General features: G+C 46.0%; 1 protein-coding gene across 1 annotated transcript in view; it reads left to right on the top strand.

The window, feature by feature from the left end:
- Positions 1 to 330: 330 nt before the first annotated feature.
- The window catches only part of sema6bb (sema domain, transmembrane domain (TM), and cytoplasmic domain, (semaphorin) 6Bb), a 94282-nt gene continuing 78712 nt past the window's right edge, over positions 331 to 15900 (top strand). Inside the window, exon 1 of the mRNA XM_068743103.1 lies at positions 331 to 343. The gene's annotated coding sequence lies outside the window, so the exon portion shown is untranslated. The remainder of the gene's footprint in view (positions 344 to 15900) is intronic.

Raw genomic sequence — 15900 nt, 5'->3', positions numbered from 1 at the left:
CGACATAGACGCGCTTTGTGCGCTGCTTTTCACAGGGGACAGGTGGTGCCGCGCGCGCGTGTGTGTCCGTGTGTTTGGGCGAATGCGTCTTAAAACTAACAGGGGGTGGGGGGCACACGCACACGCACACGCACACAAGACACAAGCCCTGAAACAGTTGTCCAGGGGACGTCAGACCGGCGTTCGGGATCAGTGTTTGCCAGAGACAGGTGCGTAAGGGAGGAGCAGTGCGCGGGATCCTAACGAGCCTGCTTGCCTCTGATCACTCGGATTTTCTGGATCCAGCTGGGCTTGGAGTCGACGAGCACCGCGTCAACGGTACCTGCCCCGCCGGTAACCAGAGGTAAGTGCCCCGAGCGGCCCGGCGTGAGCGCAGCTCCTGTCGCGCCTGCATCTGATTAGACAGAGTCGTTTAATAACGGGGGGTCGGTCGAGACCAGCTGTATCGATTCAGGATAACCGATCTATGATTGCTTCATAGGTCTCATTGTGTAATTCTCTATTTCATGCTGCGTAGCTCCCGCGGCCACGCACGAAACGAAACGAGTCGAGGCTTCAGCTGTCCGGAGCCTGAAGAGGCACTTTATCATCAATACACGGGACTGATTGATTAGATATTGATACGACTTAGACTGTTATATATTTTTTTTACTGTGCAGATATATAACTGTTTTATTGCCAATCCTCCAATACATGAAATAAATCGGCACCCCTCTTGAGAAACGGCCCAAGTTTCTCCATTCTTGCCCTTTCCTGACTGTTTCAAGAAACGAAACGAAAAGAAAAGAAATCTCCCCCCCCCCCCCCCCTCCCCTTACACATAATTGATTTAAAGCCAATTTCCGAATCAAGACAGTTGCAGGGCGGTGGAAACGGAGAATGCGTGCGTCTAAGCCACGAGCATGTGATGCGCCTGTCTCACTGTGTACTTGTTGTCGGTGTGGAGATGATCTGCTGCTGGTTGTCTGTGTACAGTCCTACCCGCTGGACCTCTGGTGTCCATGACTCCCTCCATCCATCCCTGCTCCATCTCCCTCTGCAGTATCTGCTCTACACACTTAAACTCTGTGTCAAAATCACATTTCTATTTTGTTGTGTGGCTGCTGCTGGTTTCCAGTCTTCCCAACTTTTGTGGTTTGGAATCCCCCCCCATCAGCTATACCTTTTGTCCAACACTAAGGTTTGTGGACTGAAAAGAGGAGACGAGAAGGTAAAAGGACTCCCCACTGGGCTGGAGTGTTTCTATAATGAACCTCAGTGTGTGTGTGTGTGTGTGTGTGTGTGATAGGAGAGAAAGAGGTAGACAGAAAGTGAGAACATGCTCCTCGTGTAGCCCGCTGCACTATTACATTTTGTGTTTTAAGGTAACAGCATTGCAAACAAAGGGACATAAAATAAGGGGTGAAAGGGAAGGAATGTGAAACATGAAAAGAGAAAGATACTGTAGCGTCCTCGGTATAAGAGAGGAAGAGAGTGGAGCTCTATCACATGCAGGGACTTAATTAATCGACAACAGCGGAGATACCTGTCTGATGGAATCTCAAATCTTATTTTAATGGATCAAGTCTTGATTTGTACAGATGCTAAGGACATAGCAATTTATGAGTTGGCAATAAGAGAATAGCAGCTTTTGCTGGTGATTCAGGTGATTTCAATAAAATATGTGCTTTCATTTCATCAAGTGCAGCAGAGTTTTGAGCATGTGAAGTGAAATGGTAAATAAACGTCAGAGTCTGCGGCTCATTCGCTGCGCCCCGTCGAGAAGGTTCACATCTGTAAAGAAAATGACTTTTATTTGAATTAAACGATTTTAAAATATGGTATGAAAAGAGTTGGAGCGAGAGAGGAAAAGAGGGAGGACAAGTGTTTTCTCAGTCAGTATATAAATACCCAGACTGTGCTGTAGGAGCCGTTATTCCTGCCAAAAGAAATGACTGAGTAGAGGGGGCGAGATTGCATAGATAAGTAAGGCAAACATAAGGGAAAGCAATTGAAGGAAGTGTACCTGATGTTAGAACAGAACTCCTGAGTGCTGGGTGGAGAAAGCTAACAGGAGGAAGAAAAAAAAAAAAGCAATAGCTCCAAGTGAAAGCCGAACACAGGAGCAGGAATTTGTGTGAATGGGGAATTCAGATAACAAGGCTAAACGTGTACCCAGGAAACCAGTCCGGGGGTTTCACTGCTCCAAGGTCCCAGTACTGATGTCAGTTTTTGGCGATCTCCGGTGCCTCTCCCTGCAAGCTTAACAAACTGCTCACTGGAGCACGGATAATCCTTGGCAAGCCGTGCGCCGTGATTTATTATAAAGTTAGTTCATTTTGGGAGATCTGTGGCATCCCACCACACACACAGGCCCTGGATAGATCCTAATTGTCTTCAGAAGTCTGTATCGCCAATTAGTCTGAGCAGTTGTTTGTGTGTGTTTTAGGGTGTCATTATAAATGGAGAAAGACCGACTCAGAATTTGTCAATGTCTATCAGAGAGAAGCTTGTTTTGTTACGTTGCGTCTGCTCGCCTTCCTGCTTTGTGTGGACTTCGTGTGTGTGCATGTGTGTGTGAGTCGGTCTGCCTGTGCCCGAAACAAGTGGGATTCAGCATTGGCCAGCATCAGCTGAATGGGCGGCCTGTTTGCGCTTCGTTTCTGACGCCAGCAGCCGTCTCTGCACCCCTTGCCTTTGAGCAAGTGTTGCACCCCATGTGCTAAAATAACAGGTGTCTTCACACAATTACTTCATCCCCCCCCCCCCCCCCCCCACCTCCATACTGCTGGAGTTACGTCACCTGTGGCCTTGGTGCAGCGCTAGCCTAGAAATAAAAAAAATATCTAAATTATTCAGACAACGCTGAATAAATAAATAAAATGTATGATCTAAATGTTTGCTTCTTTAGTTCTTTCATTTAAAAGGACACAGATTTAGCAAAACAATAGTAATTTTATTAATAATGAGCAGCTCTTCTGGGCCTATGAAAATAATTAGATTGATCGTTAGAAACTGAAGGTGCGGAGAGGCGGGGGGGAGTCTAATGAAAGACGTGACTAATCCAATGTTTTTGGGCTTAAAGTCAGAATATCCTGGCCTCTGCTTCTTCATTCTTCACTTCTTTGTTTTAATCTGTCTCTTGTGGGTCTTCCGCCTTCACGAAAGTATTGATTTACTTGAGATTTAAGGTAAAGCTTAATCATCTTCTCAGTGTATCTCGTGGGAAGAGTGTGTAGCCATTCACATTGTTTTTGGTTTTTGAAGTCTTTATGATTTCATTCTCCGCCTTAATAAATGGCAGATCAATTGAACGTCACACGGGGCACTCATAGCCATAAATATCACTTTTTTTATTTATTTAAAAGTTTCATGTCATTTAAAAAAAACAGCAAACTTATTTTTTAAAATAATCAATAAAATGCTAACAGCAGGATTCTTGTCCTGGTAGTGCTTCTGTCTCTAGAGATAAATTAAGGAGCGTGACCTTCAGTGCAGAGAACCTTTTAATGTGTGTTTGGCTGAGTTTTGTCCCCCCCGGCAAAAATGAGTCATGGGATAAACATGTGGCTCTCAGTACATTTCATCATTGCGTTGAACATATGTGCACAAACTCTTGAATCTCCATTCATCTCTGCTGAGCTTCTCAGGCAGATGTATTAGAAGTGTCCTCTCTAGGAGCGGAGCTGTCGTCATCGACGTCCATCTCACGGGAGACTGACGGGCTGCTCGGAGACACTGTCGAGCTGCCGGGGCTAGGGGGGGGGGGGGGGGGGCTTTTGTTAAACCTGGCCTCTTTCCTTTTTGTCCGTCATTCTGTCTTTTCAGCATAATATGTCTGTGTTTGTTTTCTTTTGCACATTCTTCCTTCATACCGCTACTCCCCTTCATTGCATGCTCTCTTCTCTCGTGGCCCCCACCTCTTTTCCTCCATGCACTTCCTCCCCCCCGCCCCTTCTCCGTCTCCTCTGGACCCTTGATGTCAAGCCCTCTCAGGCAGTGTGGTCTCTGTCTGCAGGCTGTCATGGAGGGGACACTGTCCACTGGGACCCTGAATGGGACAAATTGACCGGAACAATGTTCCCACTTAGCATGTGAAGCTGGGAGAAAGAGAGGGTGAAAAGGCGGGCCTGGTGATTTAGGTCAGGCCTGCATTGCGAGGGGGGGGGCGGGGGGGGGGGGCTAGGACACCTCTTAGAAATGTATGAATTGAAGACTTAAATTGAATCTTACACCTTGCCTTTAGAATTCTCTAGCAAGCGCACACACACACACACACACACACACAGATATTTTCTTGTTTTTTGCCCAAGGCTAGTGCTGGAGTTGCCATAGCAGCGGGATAAACAGGCTTGCTGGTGACCCTGGGAGCCCTCACACACCTCACCTCACCTACAAAGCCCAGATGTGTGTGTGTGTGTGTGGGGGGGGGGGTGCTGGTAGTTTGATCTGCATTAAAGTGGTACCACTGGCTCAAAGGGTCAAGGATCATCCAGCCCCCCCCATTAAAATCCAATACTGGCTTTAGCCCACCAGGAACACTTCTGCCATCTAATCGCACACCACTGCTCCTTCATCATCTTCTCTTTCCCTTTTATCTTTTAATCACTTGTTTTTCCAGCGCTGTCTTCCTTTCACTCTCATCTCTCCGACTCCATGGCTTTTTACGCAGCCAGGCAAGGCAGTCAGAATAGATGAGACAGTTCAAAGAAGGAAGCCCGATACAGTCAATAATGAGAGCGCTTTCATTTTCCTTTAAAGAATTCTTCCTCTCGGCGGTTTCTCTCATTGGCAGCTGCGAGCTAGTCTCTCGTCAGAATTGGTAAATTCTCTGATTTTGATATTTTTGTCTATGCCCTTTAACTGTGACGGAGTGTCTTGGAGAAGTTGGAGCGACATCATGTTGCGTAAGCCTGAGGTGGCGCAGTATGACAGGAACAAAGAATGCAGCTGCTATCACCATAGGCCGAGTGGCTGTTGAATAAAGATGCTTTCCGTCGGTAAAACTGGCGTACCATGTAGGCTTATTGTACGTTCTCTTGTGTTTGTGTCTTTCCTTTATTTGAGTAAGGTAAGGGCGTTCGTCTGTCCTCTGCAGCAGTGGAAAAGACATTTCCATGAGTATAAAGTCCATCCTGCTGGCAGCAGACCATGAGTAATACTGTGGTAGTCAGGATGAAAAGACAAGCACACATGACTGAGGACGCCAACTTACTTCCTGGACACGATTGAACAAAGTGTGTGAGTTGGAGGTTTTTCACAGGCTGTTTGCTCGTCATTAGGCTGTATTCAGATGGCATTCCCTCCCTCTCCGTCTCTGTGACGTGCACAGATACATCATCGGATCATGTCTTTCACGCTCTTGTGGAGTCTGTGTCAAATGGGGCCCAGGAGAGGAGGGACTAACAACAAGGAAGGATGAGGATAGACCAGGGATAGGCAACCTTTCTCATGATGCATGCCATTTTACAATACTGTATATTCAAGCCCAGAGTGCCGACACTTACTTCTTTAATAAAATCATTTGTAAATTATCTGTATTTACAATTTGTTTTGCAGTTTGTTTTGCAGTATTTAAACATGTTTATTTAACTACTAAGTGCTTAGTTGACCATTATAGGTATAAATAAGTGTTGTGTAGGACACGCACACACAAACTTACCACAGTCAATAGGAAAGCCTCCTTCATGTATTCTCCGTCAGTGAATGGTTTTCCTTGTTTCACTGTGAGAAACTGTGGAGCCCTCCGGAGAACAGCAGTAACCTACGGTGCCCTACGAAGGACAAACGACTGTAAATACTTGGCTCAGCAGAGCGACATGCATTGCTGCAGCACCAGCTAGCAGTTGGTTTTAGTTATTATCCTAACATATACAATAAAATACAATATTTTTTGACTCTCCGCATGTCAATATAAATACCTACACACGTGTCTTAGGTTGCCGACCCCTGGGATAGACCAATCCCATATAAACCACCTCGAATGCATGAATACCCACTGGCACATCGGGCCACGCCACTTGCATATACACAAATGTTAAGTAACAAGGCACCACAAGCCCAGCGTTTGGAGCAGCATGTTCAGCCCCAGCAGCAAGTCTATGGGTTTTCTCCTCAGACATGATATAAATATAGCAAAGCTTATTGCTATCATAACATCCAGACACACCTCCTTGGTTTCATTTTCCATGCCAGGTTGCTATGATTGCCAAGCAGGCCATTAATTAGGACGAGTTTAACGACTTAGATGGTGGGAGACATTGCAGAAAGGATGCTGGTCACACACACACGAAATCATTTCCCACATCAGCACAGTGTGAATCTGAAGAAACATTGCCCTGTGGGCCAGACCGGTTTTATCCTGCTGCTGTTTTATAGCTGATTAATTTCTTCAGGGAACTTCCAGCTCAGATGGTTGTATGCTGAAGTTTTATGGTCACTGAGAAGCTGCAAAAACAAAATGAGAATGTCCTCGCAGCCGTTGTCTGTTACCGCCGTTGACAGCATTGTTTACGGCTGCGGCTGCAGCGATTGTTGCCGCCGCCTCTGTGTGTCCCACTGGGGCTCCAGTTTTACGTTTGTACTCTTTAAAACATAAATGCCTGCTCGTTTTACCACTTGTTTTGTTCTCATGGGTAATTAATAGCTTAACATGTCCACTGACCTGGGGGAGTTAGTCATGCTAAAGGGAAACAAAAATAAAAAACCCTGGCTTGCTGGCACTGGCCGATAGGCACTCGGTGAAGTGAAGGCGATGGAGCAGACACCTTCTGACAGGTAGGACTGGGCTGCAGGTGAAGAAGTGGCGACATCGATTGGTCAAGCTGGTCTGGATAAGTATAGGGGGGGGGGGGGGGGGATTAGAGAGGGGAAAGTAGTGGACAGGTTTACTCTGGAGCGGATGCGTGTTCAGTCTCTGTTTCTGTCGGAAAGTAGACCCTTGAATGTACTTGCCTAAATTAACGGGTTCAGCAGCACCAATTAATGTACAGCCCTCGCCGTGGGTCTCTGCTGAGCCGAATCAAAGAGGTCTTGCTGTGCAGTGCGTCTGCTCATCTACTAAGCATGTGTGCGTGCCCTCATAGACACATTCAAAGTGGATTTTAGCCAAGAAAACCGGAGCCAGCGAGTGAAAGATGAGACGAAAGTGACGCAAAGAGCTAAAAGCTGAGTGCCAAGGTTAGAGAACAGAAGAACGGTGATTTGGACTTTTGTCAATAGGCGGAGAAGGTTTGAAGGGAAGGTGGTGTTTGATGTGATCCGAAGGGATAAGAAGATAAAGAGATGAAATGAGGAGTAGAATGTGTTCTCTAAGGGTGGGAATCACAGGACGTGGCCTGGGGTCTGATGACAGCCGGTCGGTTCCTGATCCGCGTATACCCAAGTTGTGTGTGACAGCAAGGAAGAGAGCAGATGCCCCCGTCCAAGAACCCTGGGTAACCGACCAGTCCACGGGCAATCTGTCCCCCCGGATGCCATCACTTCATTACGGCAGGTTATGGGTTCTATTTGTTCAAATTGGAAGTAGATGGTTAATTAATGATATTAGCCCTGCTGTCAGAGATGAGCGGGTTCCGGGAGGATGGACTGGATGCTGAACCGTAATGTGGGAACGATAGAAAGGATTTAATCTTCTTCAAAGCAAATCTGCTAATGCAGTACGTTATGTTCCTGGTTTGAATTCATTAACATGAATTTCATTTCATGCAGGGAGTGGTAACAACAGCAGCCCCAAACCGATAAGCCACAAATGCAAAAATAATAATAATTGATATCCAACACGCATAGCAGCGACTTTGAAAGCCTGTCTGCCGATACAATAGAGCTGTTGATTGGCAAGTCCACTGTGCCAGATCCTTTTTTTTGTGTGTGTGTGGTTGCTTTGCATTCAAAATGCCATCACTAGCGTGCTCACTGTAGCTAGTGGGTCATTTGTATTTGCATGTAAATGTTTTTCACCCCTTGGCTTGACTGGTGGGGCAATCAGAATGGCGCTCTGTCTGCATCACTAAGAGGGAGGCTCCAATGACTGACTATGACATTCAGAGCTCCGGCCAGGCTTTACCCCCTTTGCTTTCATTTACTTGTTTGCTTGCATGTCTTTTCTGTGGGAAGGAGAATGCACGAAGGATTGTATGTGTGTGTGTGTGTGTATGTGTGTGTGTGTGTGTTTGTATCGTAGATCCTTGATGCATAGGTCTCCTTCACTGAGACTTGTTTCAGTGCAAATATTAGAATTATCCCACATCTCCTCCCTCGCCATCCAGCTCATCTCTGCTTTGCCACCTCCACCACTGAGATGACCACCGCGTACATCACACTCATGCATGGGCCTACACACACACACACACACACACACACACCTCCCACATGGTGACGATGGATATACATATTTGTGTGATGGAGGAGTGTTTGAGCTTGACTCATGCAGCACATTTGCAGACATTTATCAGCCTCTGTCCTTGAAGGGAACGCGGTCCTTTTTGTGCTTGGGCCTGACTAGCTGTCGTCATTGATCCGTACAAATTGAAAGGAAAAAAGGCTAATCTATGAGCACAAGAAAGAAGCATAAATAAACCAATGCCATTTAACTGACATTATTTTAAACATGTCTTGTCAGGCATCCACAAAACTCCTCTGTTCCCGTATTATCCCAGCATGTAGGTGCATACAGCGTCTTTGTCTGAGCATGACGGCGCCAGTGTGGGAAGTTCTGTGTGTGTAGATGGTATAAATAAACACACAAATTATTGAAAGCGCTTCCCAGCGTACGGTGGCTTGTTTGATGTGACAAAGCCTTCGCTAATCCTTTTTCCTTGACATTTGAGTGCTCGGTTGTTTTATCTCAATTACAGGATGTTGCAGTGTGGCTCTGTCTGCAACTCGGTGAACGGAAACACTGTGCTTAATGCTGTTATTACGTGGCCTTTGCTGAATTTGTGTATTGCCTGCTCTTCTAAATATAGTGTGAGGAGCCGTGGCACCTCGTGGGATTAAAATGTCTGCGCGTTGGCCTTTTAATTGTGCCAAAATGTTTAAGTATTGGTTCCAGCTTGCTTGTTTCTATACTTGCAGTGTATTGATCGGACCCCTGCGACCACTGTGCCTTTGCTCTCACCTGGCTACGTCATCACCGCACCTCGTCGGGACGTTGGGTCTGCTCTCACCTTTTCGGCTTCCCATAAATAGCCTTCCTCATTCTGTCTGTTTCATTTCACAAAGCAGCCACTCTGCAGAGCTCTATACAGACTCAGCAGCAGCGCACGGAAACTCGATCCTGGAGTCTAAACTGAAGTAATAAACAAGGCAGAAAATTCCAGAAAGCCAGCTCTTGTGGCCGTGCTGGAGATCTGTGAAGTACCCGTGAAACATTAAGGGGTGCTGCGATGAGTGAGGAGGCAGTGACCCGTTTTTTTTCTTTCTTGTAGTCGTGTTGGAGAGGACGAGCATTGTAATTCGTGATCTCATTGTGACAGAGACGTTCGACCAATGAGCCGAGTCATCATGCCAAATGCTGCTGACTTTTTGTTTTAAAGTTATCTCATATGGGACAAAGCCACCATTATCTGGTGGCCAGTCTTTATTATTATTATTTTTAGTCCCTGCCGTTGTTTTTTTTTTGGGCTCGAGCCGCTTTACCTGGCATCCAGAGTCCCGCTGCTGTCATCAGCACCATTAATGGCCACAACAAAGCATCTTTGAAGCGCTGTCGGGCTGACGGCTCCAAGTTCAAGCTATAATGGAGGAGAGAACTCAGTCGGTGTTTGCTCTTTAGTCCAGATGTCTGTCCCCTTTCACACGACAAAGACCGAAAGAAATCTGAACCAATTACTGTCTGCTTCCTTGCCAGCCAGCCTTGCGTTACCTTGCCTCTCCTCGCTCTTTTACAGGCTGTGACAACGAGGGCGAAGTCGACAAATTCAACAACAAAATACACAGGATATACGATGCTGAAGTGGTAAATGAGTGACAATGGAACAGTGGCTTTATGGGGCTGCTTTCAAGGCAGAGGGTAGCCACCGCTGGAAGCCGGGGTTTGATTGCTGTCTCTTCTGTTAATTGGATGCATTATATTCATCTCATCTGCTGCTTCTCGAATCATAATCGGTTGGTTAATTTACTGTCTTGCAGGCTTTAACCAGCTGGCTGCGAACATCGTCTTCCATTTCTTCTTCTGCACGGGTCTGCTCCATTTAGTTGAGCAGGCAGGGCTTTATGTCAAAATGTAAAGCTTGGGAAGCTCGAGGTTATTATAACATCTACATGTTCTGGTCTTAATACAGTGTCGCCGGTTATTCGTAGGCCTGTTTCCCGTTTAACGGCTTCCATGAGTCATTGTCTTTATGTGACACGAACACACACAGAATGGATACATCACTTAGATGCTTTTTATTTATTTTTTTCATCACATTGTCTTTCACAAATTGCTCAAAAGGAAAAGAGGGGAAGCTGATCTTGCTCTCTGCAGTCACTTCTCTTACGGGCCATCAGAGCAGCGTTTCTCCCACCATTGTCAAGTTGGCTCCCTGGTGCTGATAAGAAGTAATTGCTAGTGTGGCAGGTGACTTGATTCTTCCCCGAGAGTCGGCATCCAGGCTGAAGCAGGCTTTACGTCTCTGTTTGTTCCCTTGAAAAGCCTACATCAATATCTTTGTCTGGAGGTGGGTGGAGGGGTTTGCATCTGATAATCCCTTTTCACTGCTGAAATTAGTTTCTCTCTCTTGAGGATAACATGCAGAAGCAAAATTACAAATGGGGCGAGGATTACAAATGTAAAAGTATGAAACAGAACAGATAGGGAAAAGTGTGTGTGTGTGTGTGTGTGTGTGTGTGTGTGTGTTTGGAGGAGGCCCCTCGATTAGCAATCAAGATCTCTTGCAGGGATACTTGCCTGATTGAAATGAATCGATTTCCTGGATAGTGGATATACGGGGAAGGGAGCTTTGGGTTTCATCACACACACGTACACAAAATACATTCAAACATGCACATGCACACACAAATACACAATACTGACGCTGGCTCGGTGACTCAATGCTCGCTAGCACTGTTTGGTACACCAGGCTGCGAGCCAACCGAAAAGCCGAAGAGGTGATGTTCACCGTGGGCCGCTCTGGGCTGGGGGGGGCGCTGAGCCCCTGGCAAGTTTTGGGTATTACTCTAGTATCAAAAACTAATGGAGCGCCTGGAGAGAAGAAGAGCGAGAGCGAGTGGGACACAAGTCGGATTGAATAAAGACACAAAAGCCCTCACACATCCCGCCACACACACACTGCAGCACAGTGTGTGTGGGGCGTGCTCACAGCTGGCCATAAAGGCAGCTAACCGCCGATGCTTTCACTGAACAGATGACATTTTCTTTGACTCGAGGCTGAACAGAACTTTGTCCAACCCGCTGCTGCTGTTTGGGACGGTAGTTCTCCTTCACTTCAACGCCAGGGGACACAGACACAAGTGGGAGACGAGCACTGGAAACAATCTGGGTTTTAGTACATAATCACATCTCCCCGGAACAGGAACATACACACTATCTGTGCGAGCTCCGGACGGGGTCGTTTCAAGCCATGCGAACGCGTGAGCATAGCATAGCATCGCTGATATCCTCTTAGCAGATGCCAAATACTGTTATAGTGTGTATATCGGTATATGTATACGTCTGGGCATTTCCTTTTCGTTCCGAGGTTGGGGTTGCTTAATTCTTAATGCTCAGCAAGTCTACGGTCGAGACAGTTAGTTTCTCATCGCAAGCCTCCCAGGACCCAACCCCGAGGACCTGGACTGATTCTTCTGCATCACATTACCATTCTCATTAACGTGACTGATTATGCACTTGGAAAGAGTGGGCAACAATCAGGAGCCAACCGGCTAAAGTGTTTACTGGCACACAAGTGTGAAACTCAGAGTGCCCACTCATGTTGAGTCACTTGTGTCTTAGATCACTCTGACGGCAGTGTGCCGACCTCTGACCCCTCATTCTCGGTCAGAAATGGATTTCCATCTTATTGGAATGGTGCTTTCGCCTATGAGGAATGTGTTTGCCCTTGGACTTGCTCAATTGTCAATGCTCACGAAATATGTTCAAGGTTCACTTAGTGCTGTGCACAAGCCTAATGAGCAATTTGAAATGTTGTGGTAAACGTTGCATCATAAATGTAGTTGAAAGAAGTATCGAAACACTACGTAAGCAAGTGGAATATGTTTTACCAGTTGGTACATTTGTATGCAATTTCTGTAGTTGTTGTTGTTGTAAGGAAGTTATATTTAAAGATGATGAAGCTTGTGTTCTTGGAGAGATGTTGGAGAGGTGACAGAGGTGCACGAAATAGCTGACTAGATAGTCAAAAAAAGGAAAAAGAAAATGAGAACATTTGCGCAAACTAGAGAATTGGTTCAGGGTTGTCCCTGAATGGGTGGGGAAAAGCAGTAATGCTTAACGTGAAAGCAGTTTTTGTGATAATTAGATGCTGTGCAGACGCTGTTTAAAATGCAGACCGACTTTGGTGGAAAGGAAACGCCAGTCCCCCGAGCGTCACACTGTCCCGATTACAATCAGGATTTGTTTGTTACAACTGGAACACAACATGAATAGCCTGTTATTTCAGTGTGCCTTCATTACTTAGCCTTATGACAGCAAACTGGGAATTATTCTGGGCCTGGCTGTTGCTGTGTTTTGATGTATTTTTAATACATGTGCTACTTAATAAAGACCACTGTAACCTGCTAGATATATGCCCTGCAGGCTTAATATAGAATCGAGATCCCATCTGCTTAATTCAGTCAAGCTTTATTTATAGTGCAAGGACACATTTAGGAGCAAGAGTCTTTGCAATTTAAAGATAAGATACCCCCCTGTCCCCTTTACTCAGAAAGAAAAGTCGGTAAATTAATTTACATTTAAAGTCAACACTTAAATCATACTCGTACTCCATACTCCTGAGTTTATTGAATTATTAAAAAACAACAACATTATTAGACCTGAAATTTAAACTTGAACGAGTAAATGGTGTAAAAATAATGCAACATGTCAGTGTCTGAGGTTTTTCTTAATGCAGTGTTAAGTTGGCTATTTAGCAAATGTCAGTCAAACCTTCTGTCAGCATTTTTTGTCCTACTGCACAGGAGCGCCGTTCCGTTCCTCCCCAGCGTCCTGGCAGTGCTTTTCTGCTCTGGACGACAAAACAGCATGCAGTCTCAGATGCAGCAAGCATTTCTTTCTGCTATAGATCGAGCATACGATGTCTTGTGTCACATAGCATTATGCTACAGGACTCTGCAGTCACATCGAAAGACGTGACTCCAATGCACGACTTGTGTATCTGGTGTGAACGCAGGGTAAGGGTGACCCCCCCCCCGATCCTCCGCACTGGTTGGACTCCTTTCTCTTAAGTCATTGTATTACTGGCCTCTGTCTATCCACCATTGACCTAACTGAAGCCTCCGGCCATCAGAAACAATTACATCGCTGGTGTCAATGGAGTCATTGGAGCAGGTGAGTCTCAGGTCAGTGAGAGTGAATGAGGGTAATGGTCCTCATTTACTTCAGTGTGTGTTCGCCTGGAAGAAGACCAGCTCAGCCAGGGAGGCTGTGTCTCTCCACAGCGTGGAGCAAACGGCACACACTGTGTGTGTGTGTGTGTGTGTGTGATTTAGTGTTTCTGTCCAGTTTGACCTGGAATTTGACCAAAGGCCATACTACAACATGTTTCTCCTCTCCTCATCCACTCTGTTCTTTCTGTAGTGTCAGCTGGTGCACTGAGCAGAGGGAGAGCCCCAGTCTCTTCCAAAATGTTTTCCATTGCCACATAAATGCCTTTGGAAGAATGTAACTTGGTGCATGGCAGGAGAGGAAAGAAGTAAAGGCCCCTATACTGAGAGCTTGAAGTGTTGAAGTTTTCCTCGTGGAAGACTGCGGTTTCCTCCTGCCAAGGCCCAGCAGGGCAAATTGTAGAATTTGGAGCAGAGAAGAGAAGCAGTGTGAGGGAAAAGGAGAAGAAGCAAGAATAAATGAGATAGATTGCTCGAGTTTTGGCGAGAGGTTGTTGCTGCTCTCCATGGCTAAGGCTTGGGTGTAGTTGAGAGAGAAGAGACCTGGAGATTACAGCACACAGCCTTGAAACCACAATTCAATTAGAAATAAACTGTCGTTGAATTGCGACGACGGCTAAATAAGTGGAAACGAGGATAAGGAAATAAGCCCAGGGGAAAGCCGCACTCCTCCTTTGCATGTTTATCATTCTTTGTGTGTGCGTATCCCACCCGCCGCCACCGTTACGCAATTATCGTCCTGAGACCGGGGGGCAGTCTCAGCGAAGCGAACGTTTGAGACACCTGGGTGGCTTGATGGAGTTTGGCGCCTAGTGGTAAAAAAAAAAAAACGGGGCCCCGAGACGCCACTTAGTTAATTAACTAAAACTGATTCTCCAGGCTGATTAATTCGAATGAGGTGAACAGTCTTGCCACCCTCCAACTCCTCTCACGAGAGACACTTTCAGAAAAATCTTGCCACTCGTTTCAGGCTGTTTGGTTTTCTCCCAGCAACAAATGCTGGGAACCAAAGCAGGAATGAGTGGAAGTACCAAGTTCAGGATCAATTTGAAGTTTTTCTTTGTTGTGGGAGACAACAGAACTCTTAATCATAAGTCACTGTGTTTACTTCACGTGCTCGACTCTTTGATATGCACATTCTGTCACTTTTTTTTGTCCCCATGTCTGCCATTTCTGCACCTGCAAAATGCAATTCCTTTGACAAGTAATACACACCTTTGCACACTTTTTTATCTAGTGTGTGTGTGTGTGTGGTAGTGTGCGAGGGTGTTTTTTATCCAACAGAAGGAGAATGTTGATGAGAATCCCTAAATAAATGGCGTGGGAACATTGTCAGACACAGCATGCTGGGTTCTTGTAAGCCAGTGGTGGGAATGATTAACATCCGCCCCAGTCCACAAACGAACCACGACCGTTTCCCACCAGCGTATTTGTTCTCGCTGTCGGTCTGAGGGTCGCATTTTGATTCCAGAATGAAGGATGTGGATAATTCCTTTAAAGGAAAACACTTTTCTCAATCCTTTAAATATATACTGTATATATATTAAATTTAATTACTATCTCAATTATTCAGATGAGGGTTTCTTCCCCTTTCTCTTATGCCGGATTGCCATCAAATCAGGAATAATACATACCGAACAGATGCCGAGCTGCTGTGGTTTTCCCTTCCCACTGTCTGTGTCTTCTTCCTAGTCCAAGCAGTATTCCGATGAGTTCTTTCTCATCGGAAAACGGCTTTCTGTGGTTTTGGAAGACAGATTATATCCCGCCTCTTTGTGCTCTGCCACTGCTGACTCCAGCTTACAACCTGCAGACGATGCAGATGCCCTCTGACCCTTCATGCCTTCACCACTGTACACGATTTACCATCTAGCCTGCACCCTGACATTTTGCCTTTGCCTTCCTCTTTGCCCTGTCCCTTCTCATTATGTCGTCTCATCCCTCGCTGTCAAAATGGATGTTTCAGAGCTCTACTTTGTGTTCTCTCTTTCCTGTTTTTAATCACAGCCTCTGCACTTGTTATTGTTCTTCCTCCTTTTCTCTCTCCACTCTCTCTGTTAATGAATCTGGGCCAAGAATTCCCCTCATTGCTTCTGCTCAAGCTTCATCCTGAGTTCCTCAGTTCCTGTCTGCATGACTGTGGTCTACATCTGCAGAGCCGCACATTTCACTTCGTTAGACCTTGTCTCACGGTGGCTCTTGTGCAAATTGGCCTTGTGTAAAGGCGAAACGTGTTCTTCACTGAGCTGGATCTCAGTAATCTTTGCCCAACACCAGCCTTTTGCGCCCCTCTGAGGTCAAGGGGATTAAGTAATAATACAACATGTGCCATCTGACACCCATCTACCAGTGGATCTGGTCTTTTTAGCCCCTCTG

This window comes from Brachionichthys hirsutus, chromosome 9 (assembly GCF_040956055.1).
Source record: "Brachionichthys hirsutus isolate HB-005 chromosome 9, CSIRO-AGI_Bhir_v1, whole genome shotgun sequence".
In the NCBI taxonomy this organism is placed as follows: domain Eukaryota; kingdom Metazoa; phylum Chordata; class Actinopteri; order Lophiiformes; family Brachionichthyidae; genus Brachionichthys; species Brachionichthys hirsutus.
The sequence above is the reverse complement of the archived record's forward strand: the minus strand, read 5'-3'. Positions and strand labels throughout refer to the sequence as shown.